The sequence below is a fragment of the Excalfactoria chinensis genome, chromosome 7 (assembly GCF_039878825.1).
Source record: "Excalfactoria chinensis isolate bCotChi1 chromosome 7, bCotChi1.hap2, whole genome shotgun sequence".
Taxonomy (NCBI): Eukaryota; Metazoa; Chordata; class Aves; order Galliformes; family Phasianidae; genus Excalfactoria; species Excalfactoria chinensis.
Window position 1 is genome coordinate 21,940,437 of NC_092831.1, and position 23,150 is coordinate 21,963,586.

Below are 23,150 nucleotides of genomic sequence, written 5' to 3' on the forward strand. Positions count from 1 at the left end.
TCACATGTATCAACTATTTGTTCTTTTTTACACTTAAAACCAGTTTTGTCTGCTTTCAAGTACCAGTAGTAGAGTTTTGACTCAGTCTCCAGTACAATCTTGCACTTCTACTTTCAAGGTTTCTGTTAACACTCAATGCCTGGTCTGAAAGGGCTCCTTGCACCCCACATATAACAGATGCCATGTATGCTTCACTGTGCTATTTTGCAGGCAAAAACACTGCAGCTTGAGACACCTTACAGCACAGTTGCTGGTCATTAGGAATGAACTGAAAACCCATCTGAGCATTCCACTGGTATCATTGTTTTAAAATCAGGCTATAGACATCATAGCAATAGCAAATATCCCACCAACAGCGCTGGCAGATGAGAAAATACTTAAGTTCAAAATTACACAGATTATCACATGCACCTGCTGGGTCTGACAGTGAAGTTTATCTATTTACTTCAGTAATCAGTAATGCAGGAAGACACAAGTACAACCATTTCTGTTGGAGCCAAGACAAGCGCAGAGTGCAAGGCTTGCACAAACACAACGAAATGAACAATCACTACTCATTTATAGTCACACAACATACTTCACAGTATTACTTCAAGAATTTGGCATAGCCAGCTTCCAGAAGGAGATACTCATTTGTGGCATGGCAGAAACCCTAAAATAACCATACTATTTGTCAGACTGGCACCAGACTTTGACAGAGAGCTAGAACATTGGTCTTGCCCTCCTGAAAATCAGATGCCCATTTCTGACTGCTGCCACATGCAAAGGATTTGTGACATTGCTAAAACCCTAAATGCTCATTCCTTCACAACGATCAAGGCTTACACAGCCTGTCACCACTGTCAGGATTCCTTAATAATACTTTGGCTATGCTTCAAGCACATCCTACAGCAGTCCACCCAAGCACACATCTAACGCTAGCCAAAGTGAACAAAGAAGCTAGATGCTGTCCCCATCACACACAGCTACAGCAGAGCATTCAGTTCCCTTTCTCAGAGACTGAAAACAAAGTAACTGCGTGTCACACTTAAACAGCACACCAAAAACAAGTAGTACACTGGTGGGTTTGTGGATTGTGAACCAAATAAACAAGAGCTAACTAGGGCTTATACACTATGCCAAGTACTTTCTGTGCCAAATATCTAAACCAGGCATTCCAAGGAGCACTCCCCAAAAAGCCTTTTTCTCTTCTCCCAGTTTCAAGTAAGTCACAAAGATAAGTGTACTTTGAAATTGTCTCAAATCTTATAAAAATCAAATCTTGAAGCTCTTAACAAATCCATAATGAAGTTGGAAAGGAATGGAAGTCTTTATTATCAAACTGTACACGCAATCAGCAGTTAGGTCAAGAGTCAGAACTGAAGTCCATTACCACCACTGTATATCTTTTTATGTGTTTTTAAACTCTACAGCACATACTTGATGATATTTAAGCTCTTTCCCAACCAGGCAATTCTATGATTCTACATAACATTAGGTCCAGTCTAGACAAACTCTTAATGGGTCTTGAGGGTAATCAAGAAGTTGACTCTTGGAATGATAGCTAATTTTCTGAGGGATATAGCAAACACTCTTTCAGAAACAATACCAAGATACACTCTTCAAAGAAATAACAACTTAGATTCCAGCAGTCAGGCTACCATACAGTGCTGCTACTTGAATCTGATTTGCACCTCAAACATTTTAAAACTATTTCAGACAGAATACATACTGCTCCATGTAAGAAAGAGCTCACAAAACTAAGGGCAAACCGAAATTCAGATTAAACTTCCTTTTAACACATTGTTAAGTGAAATTGCATGAACCAATATCTGTCTTGCATTTTTACAAAGGAGGCATATGCAGATTACAGATATTCTAACCTTCCCAACAGTTTTATGCAGGTGTTTCTAGCTGGTGGGTATTCCCTATAAATATTCTACAAAACAGGGGGAAAGAACTAGTTACATAAGAACTAATCTGTAGCAACTTAAAATAAAAGCTGTTATTGCTGTGTAATTTCAGTTGTGAACCAACAATTCAGTGGTTTCTTAAAAAGGTTAAAAGAAATTTCTAGGTAAAAGTGCTGGCTTTTTCACTATGCAAGTAGAATATTAAGTTTTAATTGATTCCTTGCTTTTTCAGTTATAATTTGACAGATTTATTGTATCCAGATGCTATACACTGTTCATATTTCACTACAGATACTACACAGCTCCCAGCTGTACCATTTTGTAGACTTCAAAGTAGTCCCTGATTGCTGGGGGATGGTTTATGAAATCAAAATAGTCCTTTAAAAATATCATCATACAGTAAATTTTACAAGCACTGAGCTTCAGTTGTGTAGGAAATCAGGTGCTAGGAGACTTGAGAATAACACTGATCTCTCCAGAGTACTGTACTGCCACCATCATTCCCACTGCAGTCAACAGGAACTGTGTGAAAATCAATAGCAGAGCATTATCCTCTGATTAAATCCCTTGGAGATTATGTATATAGTAAAAGAAAAAAAACAAACAAACACAAAAACAAACAAAAAAACATCCTTTAAGATCAGTATAAATACAATCCAGTATAAGAATTACCATTTTCTTGCTGTAGAGAGGCTGGAAAGGACTCCTGAGATCACCCACTAGCCCCCCAGAAGGCAGATAGGAGATGTCACCACTTTGTTATGGGGCCCAAAGGACAGCTACTTCATGAGCATAAAGCATATGCATTGCTTTAATCTATAAAGATATGCAAATCAAAACTGAAAATGACAGGACAAAGTACAAAATGACAACAAGTAAGAAAGGGTTAACTTTTCTGGCTTAGAACTAAGATTATCCACATCAAAAATCAGCAATTAAAGAGTAAAAGGAAAGGCAGCTGCACTAATGAGTAGAAAAAATATTTCTCTTGTCAGAGGGGGTGGAAGTCAATTCTCAGGTCCAGTTGTGCATGCATTTCTGTTTCTGCTATTGAGTGAGATTCTCAACTGTGGAATAGCCACAAATGGAAAGTTTTCCTAAACCTGGATCTTGCAATTCCATTGTGGAGAAGAACTGATCAACAAGAGAGCCAAATAAAATGAAGTTGGAATACATACACCTTTCAATTAGAATAACTCAGGTCAAAAAGAGGTCTTTGGTCCCACTTCCCGCTCAAAGCAGGGTCAGCTATGAGGCCAGATTGCTCAGGGCTGTCGCCATCCCAAGTTTGTAAAAATTAAATCTTCACGTGGCTCCTCTGAGGTGCACATATATCAGCACAGAGCCCGAAAAAACACCAGTGTTCCTGATTTAAAGTCTACTGCTGAACTGGAAAAATATGTTGAATCTGCCAGCACTGAGGTCAACAAAACACTTTAGATTCAAGACGCTTCTGAATTACTATGAAACTTCCTGGATCGTGGTTACAGAATATGAGACAATGAATCCCAATCAATTTGTGCACAATGCTGGAACCCATATCACTGTGAGATGCATTTGAAATACTAGTTCTGTGCTTTAAAGAATTCCAGCCTGTATCATAACAAGAAACTTTATTACAGCAACAAAGCAATTTATTATATAGCTTAGACTTAAATGCAGTTTCTAGCTCTAAACAGCTGAGCAGTTTAGCCCACAGGGGCTCTTCAGCCTATTGCTCTCCTGCCTCACCAGCATCAATCAAAGTAATGCCACAAAAGTAAACCTTGCCTAAATTGCGTGTTTGACCAAAGCATATATAGCATGAGAGGAACATTAGGTGAAAACTAGGAATGGGGACAGAGAACTTCCATCCAAGGCCAGAAGGGCTTCTGCTTCTGGCCAGATAATTCTGGAAATGTACAAAAACAAAAAAAACGGTTGCACAACAACTGTGAATCCTACCACACCCCCATATCCTACCAAAGGGTAATTGCAACAGCTTCACATTTGGAAAAAATTTTGTCAGCAGGAACAGTAACTAGTCAAGAAACATTCAATCAAGATCCCTCAGAACCTTCAAAGGATTACAATAGCCCCAGCATGAAAAATCAGATAGCATCTCAGTGTTTGCAGAATCACTAAGGAAGAAAAATAAGTGATAAAACTGTTTCAACAACAAAAGTAATTTATAACAAAAAGCAAGCCCCAGAAATCACTGCATTTTTTCCAGATGATGGGTCTTATAACACAATTTACTCAAGGTATTAATAGCAGTGAGTGCATAGTTTGCTTAAATTTTCATATTTGTTTGTTCTTCATTCAGTGCACTGAATGAAGACCAGAGTTTGCAGCCCAAAATTGCCAACCCCCAACTGATGCAGCCAGGAGACAAGGCCTTCTGTTGGTTGCAGGACACACATCATACCCAGCAGAGCTAAGAACAAGGAATTCAAGCATGGTTCATAGGACAGAAGCAACACTGTCTTGTCACCCCAAGGTGCTCTGAGTGGATACAGGAGGGCAGAAACTGTTTTATCAGATTCAGGTCCCTAAAGAACTGCTGTGCCAACACACAGGTGCTGCTGATCACCTGGAGCTGCAGCTAACAAACAGTTCCTGTGTGGAGGTTCATCACCCCTGCCTAAATCCTCATAAAGAAAACCATATGTCTCAGTAATCAGATAATTAAAACAGTAAGTTCTTTATTGTGCCTAATATTTTAGCAAGAAATTTCTTACTCTCAAAAGTGCTCTGTGTTAGAACATTCCTAACAACACATATTGAAATTCAAGGGTATTTGTTGCTGTGCTACGCTGCAACAAAACTAACATTATTTCAGTGCTATTTGAAATGACTGTTTGAGCCAGGGCCCTGGCATTTGGAAGAAGGATCTCCAGGGTAAAATTACCCATTTGCCAGAGCAAGGAGGGTCGTAAAAGCAGTCTGAATCAGAGGGAGCAGAATTTGAACTCAAGCCTTGAGGCATCACAGTCATCTACTACAGCTTTATTTCAGCTGAGCAGTTACTATCTGCATTTACCCAAACATTTTCTTGCATGTCTGTTGTCTTGTACTAATTTGCTGATCTCTGGAGTTAATCACAGAACAGCCCAGGTTAGAAGGGACCTCAAGGATCATGAATCTCCAACCACCCTACCACAGGCAGGGTCTTCAACCTCCACATTTAATAGTAGACCAGGCTGCCCAGGGCCCAATTCAACCTGGCCTTGAACACCTTCATGGACAAGGCATCCAATATTAACACTTTGAAAACAATCTTAACATGTGATGTCAGGTGTCTGTTGATACTGATGTAATTTAGAAACATTTATTATCCATTTTACCACAATCTTCCTATTCTTGCTGCCTTTAGTATGATTTCTGTTCTTAAATATATGCAACTTAGTTCTGAATTGACTTCTTACTTTATGTACCTTCATCTTTCCATCTCATGTGCAGCGAGATTGTAAAAAAAAAAAAAAAAGAATAAAATAAAAAAAAATGTAATTGCCAACTCTAAAATTAGTGATGCATTTATTGATTCTTTCCTACAAACAGTGTTGACAACACTATGCACAGCTTTTTGGCTCATTTGGTAACTGCAGCTGACTGTTCACCTCCTACTGCAAGTCCAGTGTGTCTGCATTACCTGAAGGTTTTAGAGAGTTAATTTTCTGCTGTTGCCACATGCTGGGAGAGTGTAAGGCTGCTCAGACACAGGGCACTTAGGCACACTTGCCAGCTGTAGTTTAGCTGTTATGATGCAAAATTTTTAAAAAAAGCTGCTAACTCTCTGTTCCAACTAACTTCTCAAGCCCTTAATACATCTTAAAGAATGAGGTAATACGGGTAACTTTCATAATCGCTCTCATTAGAGATCATGAGGGTAGGCAAAGGAAGGAGAATAATCCATGAGTGCACTGCAGCTCTTTTGATACCAAAATACCCTCCCCCAAAAAACACTTTTTTGTATCACCACCCAGAAACACACTAAAAATTAAGTTAAAAAAGAAAGAAAAAAAGAAAACATTAAATATTGCTTGCAAAACATGCCATAAGCTTTTCTCTTCAAATGCGTGAAGCAGGAAGGGCACATTTTTAGTAGCACCGTGAAATTCATGACTAACAGAGAGTAAAAGCAAATGTTTTGTGAAGTCTGAGAATATGCCACGCAAATAACCTTTTCTGTTTTCCAAGTAGTTAAGTTGTAAAAACACTTGAACTGTATAAGTTTTGGCAGTGACGGCCTCTAAAGTTCCTGCATTTAATCACAAACAAGATGCTTCTCATATTTTCTTTTGTTGTACTGGTGATTCATTATTTGTTTTTCCTGGTACAAAAATTCTCCAATTCTAATGAAAATATTCATAACTTGGTCTTCTAAAATGTCTTTCTTCCTTCTCCTTCCCCTTTAAAAATATACAAAGCTCACATTAATCCCAAAGCTAGAAAACTGATAATATCTAATGGGGAGAGTATAAAGCAAGAACATAGGAGAAATACGTCCTGAAACAAAACAATCTAAGATTCACTTACAGGCAGGTTCCAAATGCTTGGATTTTATCCCACATCTCTTCATTTGATTGTGTCTAACTGTTTATATACCCAAAAACAAGAACAGAAACAGCATCTAGCAATAACTTATCAATGAACTATGCGTATTTCACATAGGCTGGTGATGAATCATGTAGTTCATAAAAATGTTGTTACATATAAAGGATTAAGGATTTCTTGCTTAAAAGGATTATCATAAACTACATGAAGTACTGCATTACAAATACTGACTGAAAACAAGAGTATCTAAGGCTCCTACAGTTAAATTGAGGCCTTATTATTCATTCTGCCAATACCAAAACATAAGAAAGTCTCTCACTCTCTAAAAAAGGAAAAATATATGCCCCTGAGTAAGCTCATATTATAAGGATACATAAATTGAATGAATTATAGATTTGGCAAGGAATCAGGAAGTCTTAAGAGGATTTCCAAGCAACAATAAATTGCTAGTTAAAGAAAGCAAGTCACATACATGCATCACTTACATGTTTTGATAGAACAAAGATAGTAAATACTTCCATTATTGTAGCATTTGCTTCTTTTTCAGCCTTTTTTTTTTTTTTTTTAACTTGGAATTCAGTTCTGCATACATTCTGTCACTTAAAGATGAAGGCTTCCCTAAAACATTCTAACCTTTTCACTTACAGAAATAAGAATTAGGCTCTAAAAACAAATATTAGCTCGGTAAATTCTTTCTTGAGCATACATTGAGAAAATACCCTTGATTTTAGCAACAAAAATAAACCTTTCAGCTTCTGCTTCCTCTGTGAAAGCAGTAGCCCAGGCAAAGAGTAAGCAGCTTTGCCTGGCATTTGCACCTACCGCAAGCAAGCACCTGCAAGCAGACACCACAACAAAGCAAGCACTTGGTAACTCATTGCCACAGAAGGCAGCAGATCTCACTTCCAGACCTGCTCTATCACACATCTGGCCACATGTTTGTGAGATTAGATGCAGCACCTCTCTGAAGATATGTTCAGGAGGTTGGCAGATAACACTCTGTATGCTGGTATTGACTAACAAACTAGTCTGCTCTAAAGCATACCTCTTGCTTGGACCTGTTACCTTCAAAGGTTATTGCTAAGTTAACACAAAATCAGCAAGGAAATCAGGAAGCTGAGGTAAAACGCTGAATGAAGGAGCAGGTGCATCAAGAATCTCTACTGGCAGATGGGCTGAGAGTCCTGACTTGAATATGCAGGCTAGTTTAATGCTATGGAAAGTAATTTGCATGCCTACAAGACAGGTATTAAATTATTCCCCCTAGGAGCTGGCTACTTTCAGAAGAGAAGCTTATTGAGGATGGTGAGGAGCCATCTATTAAAGGGACACTTTGGGGGGAAAAAAAAAAAAAAAAAAAAAAGAAAAAAAAGGTAAGGTCTAATACAGGAAATCTGTCTAGGTCACAGCAAGCAATGATTTAACGGCTGAGGTAAACAAAAAAATAGTATACACAACAACACAAAACTCCAAACACTAACACTGTTGATAGCAGTGCTTACCTCTCTTGGAAAGCAGCTTTCTCTTTTTCTCTCATTTAAAGCTTCATCGCCATCACCATATTAGTGCCTAATTGCTGTTGTAGACATAGGGAAAAATGCCTCTACACACAAAACCCCTCTTACCCTCACACAGCAACAGCAGCAGGCATTTACTTTTAGGAAAAGAAGGAGCTTTCAGCTTCTGTGCTTCCCCATGCATCAGCTGTACAGTCATATATAATGCACCCCGTGGGGAAAGCAGAGCAATGAAAGCAGAAAAGGTGAGAGGCACTTACAATGCTTTGAAGGACCCTAGAGATAAGTGGTTATAGTCACATAAGTGCGACTGCTTTAGCTGGTTTACTTTTTAATGCCAGTCAGTTAAGAATGTCCTTCAACAGACCACATGAATCTGACCTAATATCACGTCGCTATCTAAAAGGGCAAATTCCTTCCCAGTACTCCTAAGTAGAGTATTATTCCTGTTTCCCTTGTATTAGTGCAAGCACTGTTGTGGCTAAATCATAAGCTTCTCAGAAAATTGATTTGTCTGGAACTAGACCAGCAAAAGCCATAAAGACTGATTCATTTTCAATCAGAGTGGTTCTTTGCTCCAGCAGACTGCGTGCTCCATTGGCAGCAGCCCAAAGGATGGGGCAAAACACACTGCAGAGCATGGAGGGGAAAGCAGGATCCCTCCTTTCAGCAGAAGCCTGGCTTAAAAACAACACAGCCAGAGACATGCTATTAGTTAAGCTATCTGAGTGGAAATTCTACCCCTGTGTGGTACATCTTTTATCTACCATTAAGATGTACTGAAAAATGCCAGCATTAACGAGAATTACACAAACTTGGTTCCATAATGCTTCTTTGGCAGCAGTGGAGTGCTTATGATCTTCTTTCAGTATGTACGTTTCCTTGGAGTGAAAAGTAACACTGCTCTTTTCATTCTAGAGATGAAACTTGGGATAACTGGTGCACACATAAAACCAAGAGCTTGCCTTGGAGACCAGTATAGTAGCTCAGCAGTCAGTGCTTCCAGATGTGAAAGCAATGGCTGGATGTGCTACTGAATGAATCAGAGGTGGGGTGTGAATTAATCAGTGTAAAAACCTCAGCACGTAAAGTAGAGACACTAAAGGATCTGCAGTTTGAACTGTTAATTTCATTGTCTTTCCAACATATTTCCATGCCAATCTTTAATGTCACTTTCAGGCTTTACAATTGCTGAGGGCTCTTCAGGGAAATTAACCATATCTGAGCTTCTTTAACATCACAGAATGTGAAATGAAAGCATAACCAAAGCTTTTAAACGTCATTATTAACCAAAAAAGTACAATATAATATATTTAGTTCTATTTCTTCTATAGTCACATCTTGATGGTTACCCAAAATGTTACCACAATGATCTATCATGCAGAAGTGGTTATGCTAATCTGTATCTATTTCTGCCATAAGAGGGTGGGGGTGAGAGAAGTTATGCCTTTCAACAAGAAATTTTAATGTGGAAAAATACAATTTATTTTAAAATGTCATTCCTATGACATTCTTGCCTTTTCTTTTGGAAAGTGTGGCTTGTTTAAAGACACGAGCACTTAGGAGCCCACTGTTTCCCAAGGAAACTGAAATGTGAGCCCGATTACTCAAGGTTGCAAAAAGCACAAAAACCTCAAGCATTAAACCCTAACCCTTCTGTTTAATTATCATTGACTAAAAACTTCAGGATCTTTAATCCTTAAACAATTTCCCTTCCTAAAACATCCTATGAACTGGACTTTCCATGAAAGAAAACCTAACTTCTATTACTTTGCAAAAGCCATGATGAAGTTTTCTCTAACCTTGCAGCTGACGTTCATTCTCACTTGTTCTAATAAAAGTATTTTATCAAATCCCACAAAGCCCGTGATTACAATAACTCCATTTGCTTCATAATAATTGCACGCAATTTCAGGAGGTATTCAACTGTGCATAATGACTTAATTAAATCATTCCAACACTTGACATAATAGATATTCATAACGTTGAATTTTGATCCCAGAATTTCCTAGATTTCAACTCCGTGCTTTGAATAGAAGTTCAGTCACATGCTCAGTATTAGACACAAAAGAAAACAGGAAGAGTTACTTATATCAACTCACAACTATGTCTAAAACAATAACAAACTAGGTCTAAAGTGACAGAGAAGTCAGATACAGACATGACTGAGCTCAACAATATTCATGCTGTACTGCTGCAATGCAACTACTTGTACATGAACGAGTATCTTTAAGGAAATGCATGCATTTGAAACTACTGGATACTCTACACCCTTATTTTCCCTCATGATGTAGTTATATCAATGGCTTTTGCTTCCAGCTGGAAGCAACACCAATGCATCCCCCCCAGCACTCAGTTGTGCCAAGGAACTCACAGGTAGCAACATTTCTCTGATCTACATATTCATCCCAGATGATGAAACTTGATTTGCATTCTGTTCTTTAGCATGAAGAGCTACAGTTTTTTGCCTTCTCCCATCTGTATCTACATGGATTTCCTCTTTATTTTTCCTCACTCATTATAATCCAAAAGAGTAACAACTCACAAATGCAAGTTTATAATAACCTCACTGGTTTATAATATACCACACTGAAGATATCATACTACAAGCCACTACATCCAGATTATTTTTGGGGGGGGAAGCAGCTTTGGAAACCAGTATATAACCTTATGCAATAACCAAAATTGCATGTTTTCATGTTACTATCGCTTTTTGTCTGTCGAGATACAATACCATGTGTGGTACACAAAACAAAAGAGACAGAAACATCTTGCCTGTTAAGAATGAAATAGCAAAACATTAATGCCTATAAATCCATAACTGCATTAAACAGATTAAAAAACGTATTTTTAAAATCCTAATAAAATGATAAAGCAGCCATTAACACTGTACCACATAACTAAAGAAAATGTAAATGATTCCTGACACCTGAAATACTTAATGGACCACTTCTCTCTCCAGAAACCACCATTTTCTACTGTTCTCTGCTGTATTACTCTGCTAACATTATCTCCCATGGGAGTTTTGCATGTACAGAAGCATGTAATCGCATGCTACTGTGGTCACTCTTATTAAAAGTCATAGTTCTGTAACAGATACTGCAATACCTATTATCAAATAATACTTAAAAAGAAATATCAGTTAAACGGCAGGAAAAGTGAAACTGTACTTATTAAATAGGATCTCCTTAAAAAAAAGTATAAATAATTCTACATAAAGCTGAGAACGTGGAAAATTGTTATCCTCCATACACACATACATGTAAGAATATGTATATCATATATTCCATATTTTTAAAGCCAGTTGCCTTTCACAGTTAATTTGGGCTTCCCTCATCTATTTCAAAGGTCAATAAGGATTAAGATTCCTTACATTCATCATTTTTAGAATGGTAAAACCATGGCAGATATCAAGTCAAGAACAAGTTATCCACATTAAAGTATACTCACTAGACAATGCTGTAGGGTGTATAGAAAGCACTTCGTCCATTTCTGTACATGCATTAGTTTAACTTAGGACATATTTGAAAGATCAGTCACTATCAATATGCAGTGATTCCTTTATGAAAAATAAAACTTGATGTCAGAACGAGCTTTCCCTTGCTGTGACACTTTCTGTCTTTTCTAAACAAATGCATAATGCATTTAATCAAGTAACCCAAGATCACACAGTTAATCAACGTAGAATATGATTTTATCAGTACCCATTCAGTTTCATTTGCAAAAATAATTAATTAGCTGTGGAATTGCAATTATGGGAAGAAAAATGTGTTATTATCAGTCAGAAGTGAAGCTAGACATAGATCTCACTCATCTCTGGATATGCAAGATCCTGAAAAATTCCCTCCAATCACACTCACATGTAACATGAAATTTTCTGATGTGAAAAGTGTATGTTCAAATCAAGCAAAATATCCAATCAGGAGAATTCATTTAGGTTTACAATTAATCTGAATTGTTGCTGTGTTCCAGAGATATGTGCTAGAAAATAAATGGCTACACAAAGCACATGCAACGAACAGAGATTTAGGAAAGAAAAGGGTCCAATACATTTTGATTGCATGAGTAGATAGGGAGTACTTCCTACAGTTGACAAAGGATTTATCTGGGACTTGAGACATAAAACAAGAAAAATAAAACAAGGCATGTTACAAAAATTTAAGATTTAGTTCATCAGTGTTTAAAAAGAACAAAAAACATTCTGGAAGCTTTTGATGAAATCCTGTAAATAAGAGATTGACTTTTTTAGGGTTAAGATTCCACACGGAGGGGGAAAAACACCTCATAAAAGACATTAACAATAAGCAAATAAAGTATACACCTGCTTGATTACAGATAGACAGTGAAAATATCTGTTTGCAGCAGCCTTCAAAATGCAGTCCTGGACAATTTGTTTTAGAAATATTTGTCCCCACCAATTAGATTAAACAAAATCCTTGAGCAAATTCTGTATCTAGCCTGTGAATCAGCTAGAAGACAGGCACTGGGAACGAGGCTCATCTGTTTACCAGATCTCTCATGTACACTGGCCAGCACATTTCTCTCATTTAAACAGAGTCCAGTCTCAAGAAGTTGCTGTTTACTCCCAGCAGTAAAATATCCCTGAGGGCCCAGCCCACATAAACTTTCTTGGTTACTACAAGGGGCAACAGGTTCCTGTAACTGCTCAAAGACAAATGTAATTTGCTGATTATTTCTCTTGCCACACACTTAGGGTGACTGATAGCTATCTTGGCCTAAGTTCTACTAAGAGATCTCTTATTGAGGTAACCACTCCACCATTTGGCATGTTTTATACATCAGGGGAGGGAATGCAAACAAAATATTCTTCAGAATAACTGTAAATATGTAAAAAATGCTGAGTTATGAGTTTTCCTCTTCTTATAAGAGTAAACTCAAAAGTACATGGAACAAACTAACAAATATCATTGTACACAATTACAGAAAGCTATAAACTATGTAGGTCACTCCAAAAGTAATGCTTCCCATTTATTTCCATGGAAACTACAGCAGATAATGAGCACAACAACACTATTGGATAGATCAAATTGTCAGCTGCAAACCACCATTTTAAAACATAATCAGTGCCATTAGCTGTGCACTGTGAACAAGAGCCTGCATGCTGCTTTTATAAAAATCTGCACTAGTGGATCTGATCCACTGCTTCACAACTTCTATGACCGCATCCTTGTTTGGAAAATGTTGCCAATGCAGTCCACCTTTCATCAGCCAGGACAGACAGAAGTCAGAATGTGCCAAATCTTGATTATATGGCAGCTGTAGTAGGACAGCCTAGATGGGCAATGCACACCATGGTCTTCAAACTGGTATAGGGCCTGGTGTTGTTGCATTACAAGAGAAAGGTTATCTTCTTCTCTAGTCTTACTCTGGTTTAAGCCTTCAGCTTTGTCAGCACTGTGATGCAGTAGTCAGCTGATGGCTTGTCCAGGTTCAAGGAAATTCAGAAGGATCACCCCTTTCCTATTACAAAAAAAACAAAGCATATCACTTTACCCAGTGTGGACTGCATCTTGAACTTTTTCCTCTGATGGAGAATTCACTTCTTGTCACTCCAGGGTCTTCTGTTTTGACTCCAGCTCACAGTGATGACAACACATCCCATCACAATACAGGAAACTATCACCTTCAGCCTCATGCTGGTTCAACATATCCTGACAATCCTGCACACAGTGTTCTTTACCTGGCACAAACTTTGTGATACTCCAACATTGCCATAATTGTTTCCCTATGCACTGAAGATGATATTCAGCTCTATACAGTTCCCTGCTTATAACCCTTCCATTCATACAGATGAACTGATGGAGACACTCTTCATTTTGTGGTGTGACAGTTGTACACAAGTGTCTTGGAATGCCACTTGTTTTTTGCATTGTTACCACTGCTGAAAGGCACCACTCAGCATCTCACTGTGCTCACATCTACTGTTTGGTCACTATAAACACTCTGAATTGACAGTGAATGTAAATGGGTGCCATTCCTTCCACAAGGAGGATTTCAGTAACGCACCTTTGTTTCATCCACACTTCTGTGTCAGACACCATTTTGTCAGGCTGCCCCCTCTGTTGCCATCAGTTATGTGCCAACAAAGTGTGATGGAATACTGGTGGGAAGGATCAGCACCTACTGCCATACCACCAACATCCACCTTTGATGTTATGGGTCAACATAATGAAATAAGAGGCATTACTTTCAGAGCGGTCCTCATAATTGCTAAAAGTAGCAGGACTAGAATGTATTTGTCTTTACTTTCTCTAGAAGAAAGAGCAGTTAGGCTGTATGAACTGCTAATGATAGAATTATCAGTCTTTCAGAGAAGCAAATATTTTTTCTATGGAATTATGTTTTTAAAAGTTTTTCATACCCTCTTAACCTCAGTCCCTTACTACTTGTGAGCCTTGATTTCCATTAGAGGTTCTCTCTCACTCGCATGTGAAAATCTTTACCTCCAGCTCCCGAGAAAGTTTTGAGATCAACTGGCCTATTTTTGAAGCTGAGCTCCAGAATTTATTGAAATAGTGCAAGAATAGTCTTCCACCACCAGTGCCTGAGTACTGTTCCATATATCAGCTCCAGTAAACCGACACCTGAGGAACAGCTAGCATTCAGAACACTCCTTTCTGCACACCGCAAGATCCTGCCTCCTAAACCACTCCTTTGTAAAGATGTTCTCTGTTTAGACTTGCTGTACTCCACATGTAACAGAAAGAGCTACCCGAACAACACAGTCCAGAAACATCTACAGCCAAATCCCCAAATGCAACAGGTAAATGGAGGCTGAGGTTGAACAGGAAAATGACAAACGAAAACCAGGCTTCATCAGCCTTTGTGAGGCAAATTAACACATTACTCTTCAATTAGCAAAGGCTGTAAGTGGCAAGTAGTCACAAAGGATTGTTCACATGTGACAGACTATTAGGCTTCAAGAAGCCTGCCAATTAGGAACTAAATTCTCAGTAACACCGGTACCAGCTGAATCAACTTTAATAGCTAAATTTTTTCAGGAAAAGAGGAAGGCTGATAAACTGTAAGGGTGGGTGAAACAAGAACATTACATGCATAATGTATTGGTTTTTAATGTACAGATGGTAACAAAATGTACAGAAGGTATAAGTGAATAAGTAAAGGAAAAACTCACCAATGGTGGTGCCTTGGCTGAAGAAGCTGGGGCAGTCCTCCCTGGTGAGCGATCTCCAAGAGATACTGCTCCAGTGGGAGTCAGCCCTTAAATGAGGTCTCAGAGGGGATGGAGTCAAGCTCCACCCCTCCCAGGAGCACAGCTACATCACTCTCACCTGTGCTCCCACAGCTGACCCCATACTTGCCTCAGCTGATTAATCAGAGGTTCAGGCTGTGATTACCAATCTCCCATACAGTTTAATCTTGAGTTTGGGTTTTGGTTCTTGCTTTTTTCTTTTTCTTAGATGCATGCATAATATTAAGTTTTTAAAATAGGAATATTTAAAATGGGAATTCCTCGTGCTTCAGAGGAATGTTGAGAAAAATCAGTTGCTTGATATTTACAAGTTTGTTACATGTCCATGCTGAGCACCATAAAGGTTTATAAAGTTAACAACTTGTCATTCTGTGATAAAAACAGAGCAGGAAACAAAGCTCTGGCTATCCTTCATTCAAACCATGACAAAAGAAACACAAAGAATAGCTTTGTGCTAAATGTACATACTCTTAATTCATCTACTTCAACATGGAACAACACACAGAGAACCGTAATGGCTGCCAATTGAAAAAAAAGAAAAGCACAAGCAGATGTGATTTCTTACTATTTTAAGTATGTCCTATTAATCTTAGCAGAACCATTTCCGTCAAGTTCTCTGTGACTAAGAAGGCACCTTGGTAGTAATCTGGACTAAACTGCACCCATAGTTCATAGTGATGTATTCTATATACACTGAGGTAAGATGTTTGGGTTACTATTTTCTGAATATATATATATATATACATATATATAAAGTTTGCAGAGCATTCTAAGAGCAGAGTGAGTAACAGATGGATGGAGAGAGTGTGTCCTGACAAATTACATGCTTTTCTGTTCCTATTTAAATTGTAAATACCATGCTGGTACAAGTTACCCTGTGAATAACTTGCCGTACACACTTACATAATCTGCTAATGTGAAGCATTGAAAGAAAAAAAAAAAATGTTCACTGCTAGTTAGGAACCTGACAGAATGATTTGAATGCACATAAAAAGCAGCTAATACTGATTTTCTAAACAGATTTTTAATGGATTTGGTTTTTTATCATATAAACCAAGAAACTAACAAAATGCAATCAGGAGATCAAATGTCTTCAGTACTAAAGCCCTTGCAAATTGCCACATGAAATAAATCTGTTACTCAAAATTAATTCATCTTCATATTTTATCAGAACATTTTTTCCCCACTGTTCTCTATTAATATAATTTTTGGAAACATCAGATGTCCAAATGCAGATATCCAGGGCAGTACATACAAGGCCAGGCAGGTGAAACTAGTGTGTGCTTCTAACTCTGATCCAGATTTTCACTCTTTGGGCAAGTTCAGACCAAAACTGGGAATGCTTCCCTGGATGTGAGCACACACCATGACAGCTCAACAGGAGGCAGCTGGGTAGGCACCACCACCTGCACATCCTCTCTCCTCACTTAGGAAGCATCTTGTGACAGAAACCCAGTCACATAGAGCAGCAAGGACATCAAGCAGTGCAGGTACAACCTTAAACAACCTGTCTTAGAAGACAAGCACCTCTCTAATTTCTAAATCCTATTTATGTAGCGAGGAAGAAATGAAATTAGTGGGCCAAAATTCAATTATCACTGCAGTCCTGAACTCTAAGTCACCACAGCACTATGCACTGTCTGTTGCCAGTTGACAATGGATGCATAACTAGATAGTTTAAAAACATGGCTAAAAAAAACCAACCAAACAAAAAACCTATCACTGCATCATCCATTTTTTGTGTCCCTACTGATACACAGTGGGAAGTTACATGCAAGATATAGGTTTTCACAAAGATAGAATACTCTTCCTGCCCATCTCAAAAATGGGATATTTCCACGATGTGTGCACAAGTAGATTGCCTCAAACACACAAACAAACACTTCGTACTGCACTCACAGGAGCTGGGATTAATCTTCCCCCTTTAAAAGAGAAGGGCCAATAAATTGTCTCATTATGTAAGGATAAGATGATAAGATGGTGCATGAGATCACACATCTTCCCCAGTGTTCAAAATCCACAGGCAATAACGAGATGAAAAAGTTTATGAATTGAGAAATTTCTGAAGTTGCTCGTAAATAAATGTCCTACAGTACCATGATATTTTCTTTCACATCTACAAGGCAGAGGATATTTTACACTAAGCCTCGCTGTCTTTGTAAAAGATAATGCTTCATTAGATTTGTAAAGCTATTTCTCCCCATACAGAAAACTGTAAGGTGGGCTCCCTCTAGCGTACATCTCTGGTACCAACTTGGAAAAGAGCTTAGATGAGTTAAATGGCCCGACATCTGAGCCAGTGCCTCCCTCCAAAAAAACGTTCAGTGAGCACAATTGAAAAAAAAAAAAATAAATAAATTAAATTAAAAAAAATATGTATTGCTAGTTAAATTGGTTTATACATCTGTAAAGAACAATTACATTCTTAATGCAGCACAGCAAAATGTGTGCTCCCATGTATCTACCAGATCTTCCAAATAACTTTTGGGATATTTCCAAATCCTGAAGCTTAGAACTGGAATCCTCCATCTATATAAAAACTTCATTTAACTTCAAATAAGAATGTTTGTATAAAGACCATCACTTTTGAACATAGTTGAAGGACTGTTTTTAGTAATTCCAGCACACTACAGCAACCTTAAATTTGATCTTATTTCATTCACATCACTGGATATTTTTCAATCAATATGAACATGAGAACATGCCTTAATATTATTAGCTCAACAGTAATTAAAGAAGGGTATACTGAGCGTGGGCGGAAAACTTGCCATTATCTATTGAAAGTTGCATTTTAACTCAGGTTACTTACTCTTGTCTTCCACTCAGAAGAGGGCAAGTGGAGGGATGATGGTGAGCAGAGGTTGGGCTGTGATTCCCTCAGCAGATGCACCAGGGCAGTAGGGCTGAACCAGCACAGATGCACCCCCCCCCCCCCCCACAGGTTCTACAGCTCCCAGTAAGCTGATAAACCAGGTGAAAGATGTACTATTTTATCATGCTTGGAAGGTAAGTTTCTGAAAAACAGTCAAAGGAGTGAACCACTACTGAAGTACATTTCTTCAGGAAGAACCTCTATTTCTATCTCCACATTTTATTTAGAAGGTTTTCAGTCAATGAGCCTCACAAAACCTCAGTGCACTGTATCCCATAACACACCATGAGAAAGCACAGTTTAACACTTAGTCTGTGATTAATTTTATGACGATGTCCTACAGACAGTAAGCTCAAACATGAATAAATTAGCTCCTCTTAAGCACTGGTCTTGTAGATGCCCTCAGGAAGGCAGCTGCCCCAGCAGCCAGCTCCTGCCTGCCAACTCTGCTGCTCCATGCCCTGCCTGCAGCAAGTTATGCAGCACCATAGGCCTGGGGCTGAGCAGAAGCAAAGCATTTTGTTCTCCTAACCCAGAAACAAGAGAGCACGCTTGGTGGAGCTCTGACACATCAAACTGGCAGGGCAGAGGCAACGCTGAGAGGTGTGAGTGCCTCATACAAGTGCTTGCAACACACCAGTGGCAGTCCAGGCCGCAGTGTCATATAAATGAACAGTGATATTAAAGATGTTTAACAACAACAACAAAGTTCTCAGTAAATACTGCATGTCTGAACATGTACCAACCAGCTAAAAATTGCTTCTATGTTTACAATAAACATCAAAGGCAGTCAGGGTGGAAGCATCTCAATTTGCAATCTATATATGAATGTGTGTTTACATAATAAAAATGAATCACAGAAACTTCAGCTTCAGCCATATTTCAAGACATTTCTTGGATCACATTAATACATTATGGCATTTCTACGACTGTTCAGTCTATTACCTTGATTTCACAGTCTTAAATCCTGCAAAATGCACACATAAACAGCTCTTTTAAAATATACAGCACTTTGAGTCCTGCCATTATGTTTTTAACATGCACAGAAATGCAGAGTACCCACAGGATGTGACCACATGTGCTAAGCAGTTTTCTCCTACTTTGAAAACAGTCCTAACAGCCCTACTAATATCCTGATCATTTGCTCACCAGAAGTCATGATTATTACTTTTCACTTCAAACACTAATGGAGCACAGAGTAACAATCAAACATGAGCACCCTTGCTTCAGTCAAATACCAAATACCAGTGAAGCTGCAGTGAGCTGAGGCTCCCAAAGTAGGGATGAGGACACAGTGCATACATATATACATAATATATATAGACACATGTATGTATTATGTATGTATATACATAATATACATCAGTTCACAGCACAGCGCGAGGAGAGCTCTCTCTTTAGAACCCTACCCAGCATCCAGACTGGGCCACTGAAACAGCAGTAATGAGACTTAAGCACATGCATTTATTGCAAGTGTCTGAAGTAGAAACTTGCTGAACTGAAAGATACTTTAAAAAGCTTGTGTTTATTAGAAATCTTCATATTACTGCAATTTCATTACAGATGTTAAAACTATATGATGATTCAGTGCACGAATTCAGCATTTATTTATGGATCATGAATTTTAACAGGAGCACAGGGAACAATTTTAAAGGAATATAGATAAAAATAGTACCATTACCATCCGTTCCAAACTAATGAGCCAAATTTAGATGGCTATTGTTCCTCAGGCTCATTAATGATAACTGAATATGAATCACGAGAAACATAAAATACATTGATTTTTATCTGGTCTTTTAAAACATTTTCTTTTCATCAAAACTATACGTACAAACTAAGGAGGATGGGCAACACAAGGAAATCAGAGTTGAATTCCCTACAGAATCAGCAAAGGTTTAAACTGCAGCAGTTTACAGTTAGAATTGTAAACAAAGATGAATGTCATATCAGTAAAAAATGAATGTTTTTTTTTATAATGTTACTTTCAGAAATCAAATGAAGGGTTATATGTAATACAAACTAAACTTCCTGTATGCTGAGACAGCTACAATAAAGGTAAAAGGCCTTGTTAAAATGGCACATACCTGCATGCAATTTGATGCAATTCCAGTGCTAGAATACATCCATAGTGGATAAACATTTACCTGCTTGCAAAAGGGAAGGGGCAGCATTAATATTGCCAATGACAGCAGGCAAATGCCTGCACCATCCTTCAGTGTTGAATCACTAAATATACCAAAGGAATGATCTTTGTATCCCTGAGGATGATTTTAAACCTCAGCAACGTCAGAAAGTTGTGTTTTAGTCTGTAAAACAGCTGCCAGATAGTTTGCTCCAACAGCGCACGAGAATATATAGAGGTTGGCCCAAAACATACAGTTTCCACTATGCTCTGAGTGATGGCTCAGGTTAGAAGTGTAACAGCCTCAAAGGAACACCGAGGCATAAATACCAGAAGAGTACAGTTCTAACAAAGCTGCATACCAATGAGGAGTTACCCTTCATAAATAGCACCATATATCCCTTGTTACAAAACCCTTGCATTGAAGAACATTTACAAGGATAATGACTGTGACACCAAAGGAACTACTTTTGTGAATACCTGAGTAAAGAAGCACAACTTGTTCATATAAAAACCCTTATCTTCTTCCTTCTTTCTAGCTTTTCTCCCTGTTTCCTGTAAGCAGAGTAATGCCTAGTCAAAGTTACAGGCTAGCTAAATTTGGTCTACAGGGAGCAACTGCACTCCCCAGAGAGCAGAGCCTAATTATAAACAAGCCCATGAACGGAGACCTGGACATCAGGGCTCCAGCAGGAGCAAGTCATACAGCCAGGCATCCCCATACAGGCCAGAAGAGCCCATACTGAAGAATGAGAAAGCTGGACAGCATTGGGAGGAAGGCAAACATAAGCCTGTCTGTTTCCACCACCTCAGTTTCTCTGATGGGTTTAAAGTCCCACAATTTGGCTGCTCACAGGACAACAGTTTGTGGATATGGGAATCTTTGGAAAACAATGCTATCATAACATTTGTATCTATGAAACCATGCATTAAAACACCTCTAAGTATTCCTTTCAGGCAGTCTGAAAACAAAATAAGGCCTTAGGAGGAAAAAACACTGTAAACTGAACTAATCAGGAATTCAAAAGATCAACCAGTGGCAGATCAAGTCAGATTTAAAGTACAGCCTTGTGCTTAAGAACCATGAAGAAACCCTTAAAGTGAAATATACATTACAGGAAACTTCTGGCCCCCGCAGCTGTATCTCACTTTTATCTCCTCGTCTTCAAAACTACCAGAAACCATCCCCCTGACAAGCAGCTTGCAAACACCTCTTCAGTTGCACCAGGGAAGCTTCAAATAAACTAAAAAGTTCCAACAGAACCAAGTCCTGCCTTATTATAACACCAAATGCCACACATCTCATTTTCTAAATCTGATAAGAAGGCTATATAGCCCCAGGTGGGCTCCTCTGGATTTTAGGGTTATTCTGGATTTGCAGGGGGTTCATTTGGACAAGGGTTCCCCAGGGATCCTACCGCCAGGAATGACTGAAGAGAAGTAACCGTGCTGCTCACCCTCCTCCTGCCAGCTCCACAAAATACTAGTTCCTGCTACCCACTCCTCAGCAACCTGAGGCATGAACTGGTTTGCAGACACCGGGGCCTGGAAGAGCTATATCCTATCACACTTTCAGCCAATGAGAACCAATTAGATAGTTCACAGGAAATGGCCCAGACAATTAATGGGAAAAAAAACAAAGCCCAAATCCTCCTAAATCACCCACCACCCATCATACAAGAACCTTCAACTCCCACAGTCTTCTGTAGCTTTCAATTTCTTTAAACTGCTAATAAGAATTAAAGAACATAAATGCCAACGTTGAAAATTCCAAATGTAGTGTAATTAACAGATTTTCTGCACAAAACCCTCCTTGCTAACAACTACTGCATATTGCACTGCTGAAAGAAAAAGTCCTCAGAAAAGCTGAATGCTAATTTTAAAGCAATCAAAAATGCATAGATGTTTTAAATTACAAGAAATGGCTCTGTAACATCTTGACTATCTAAACAGAAACAGATGGTTTACATGGCTTTACTGCTTAATTAAACACTTTATATACACTACAAAATAACATCTGATGGCATTCCTTCTGATGGGCTTTCTCAATTTAAATTACAAAGTAATCTTAAGTATGCATCATATTAAGCTGAAAATTAATAAAGCTCATGTTCAATACCAACCTACCAGTGTAGTTTTTACTAATTCCTGTGAAAAACACAATCAATGGTCCATCTCCTTATTTCTTCCTTGTGAGAAGCATTTTTTTCCATATTTCTAACAGATTCCTTTACTTTATATTGTCCTAATTCAAAAACAAATATCTTAGACTTCCCCATTCCTTTGCCTTAAAACAAAACAAACAATAACAATGAAGAAACAGGAAAAAATGAGATGGAATTTATTGTATGAAGAACTTGAAATCACCTCCAAACAAGATAAAGGTATGGATGTTGCTATCCTAGCAAGATACAACTACCCACAGGTAGGAAAGATCTGAGAGAGATGGTAATGGAGAAAGCTTGAAGAAACTACTTGAAAATATCACGAGTGAAAGACAACAGGGAAGATGTGTGCTGACAAAAGAGTAAAGTCAGTTTACCCGGTTCCACAGAGCCGCAATTACTGCATTGGAAGGAAAAGATGAATACAAAGGAAAGGTTGAGCATAAACTTGCTCAGTAAGCCAAATGAAAGAGGGGCTTTCACAACTATTATTTATAGTTAACAGCATTACTTTTTAATGCTGATGCAAAACTGATGTAGTAAAAGATAAAAACAGATAAAATTATTCAGCCAGGTGCTTGTTCAAGTGTGTGACTGCTAATGACGTGCTAAGATTAGAGTGAACTTCACTCTGTTCTCATTGATTATAGTTCAAACTGGATAAATTGGCACAAAAACGTAGCATCATCAACTGATGGCCTTGCTCAGCTACACTTCAGTACAAGATGATGACCAAAAGCACAGAACAGAAGGATGAAGTTGGCTTGCCAGTCACATGAAGTCATGAGAGCTGCAGATCAATATGACCTCCA

The 23,150-nt window shown here is 38.4% G+C and overlaps 1 protein-coding gene across 3 annotated transcripts in view; it reads right to left on the reverse strand.

Moving 5' to 3' along the window:
* The window catches only part of PDE1A (phosphodiesterase 1A), a 186,996-nt gene that overhangs the window by 161,638 nt on the left and 2,208 nt on the right, over positions 1-23,150 (reverse strand). The gene's annotated exons all lie outside the window — the stretch shown is intronic.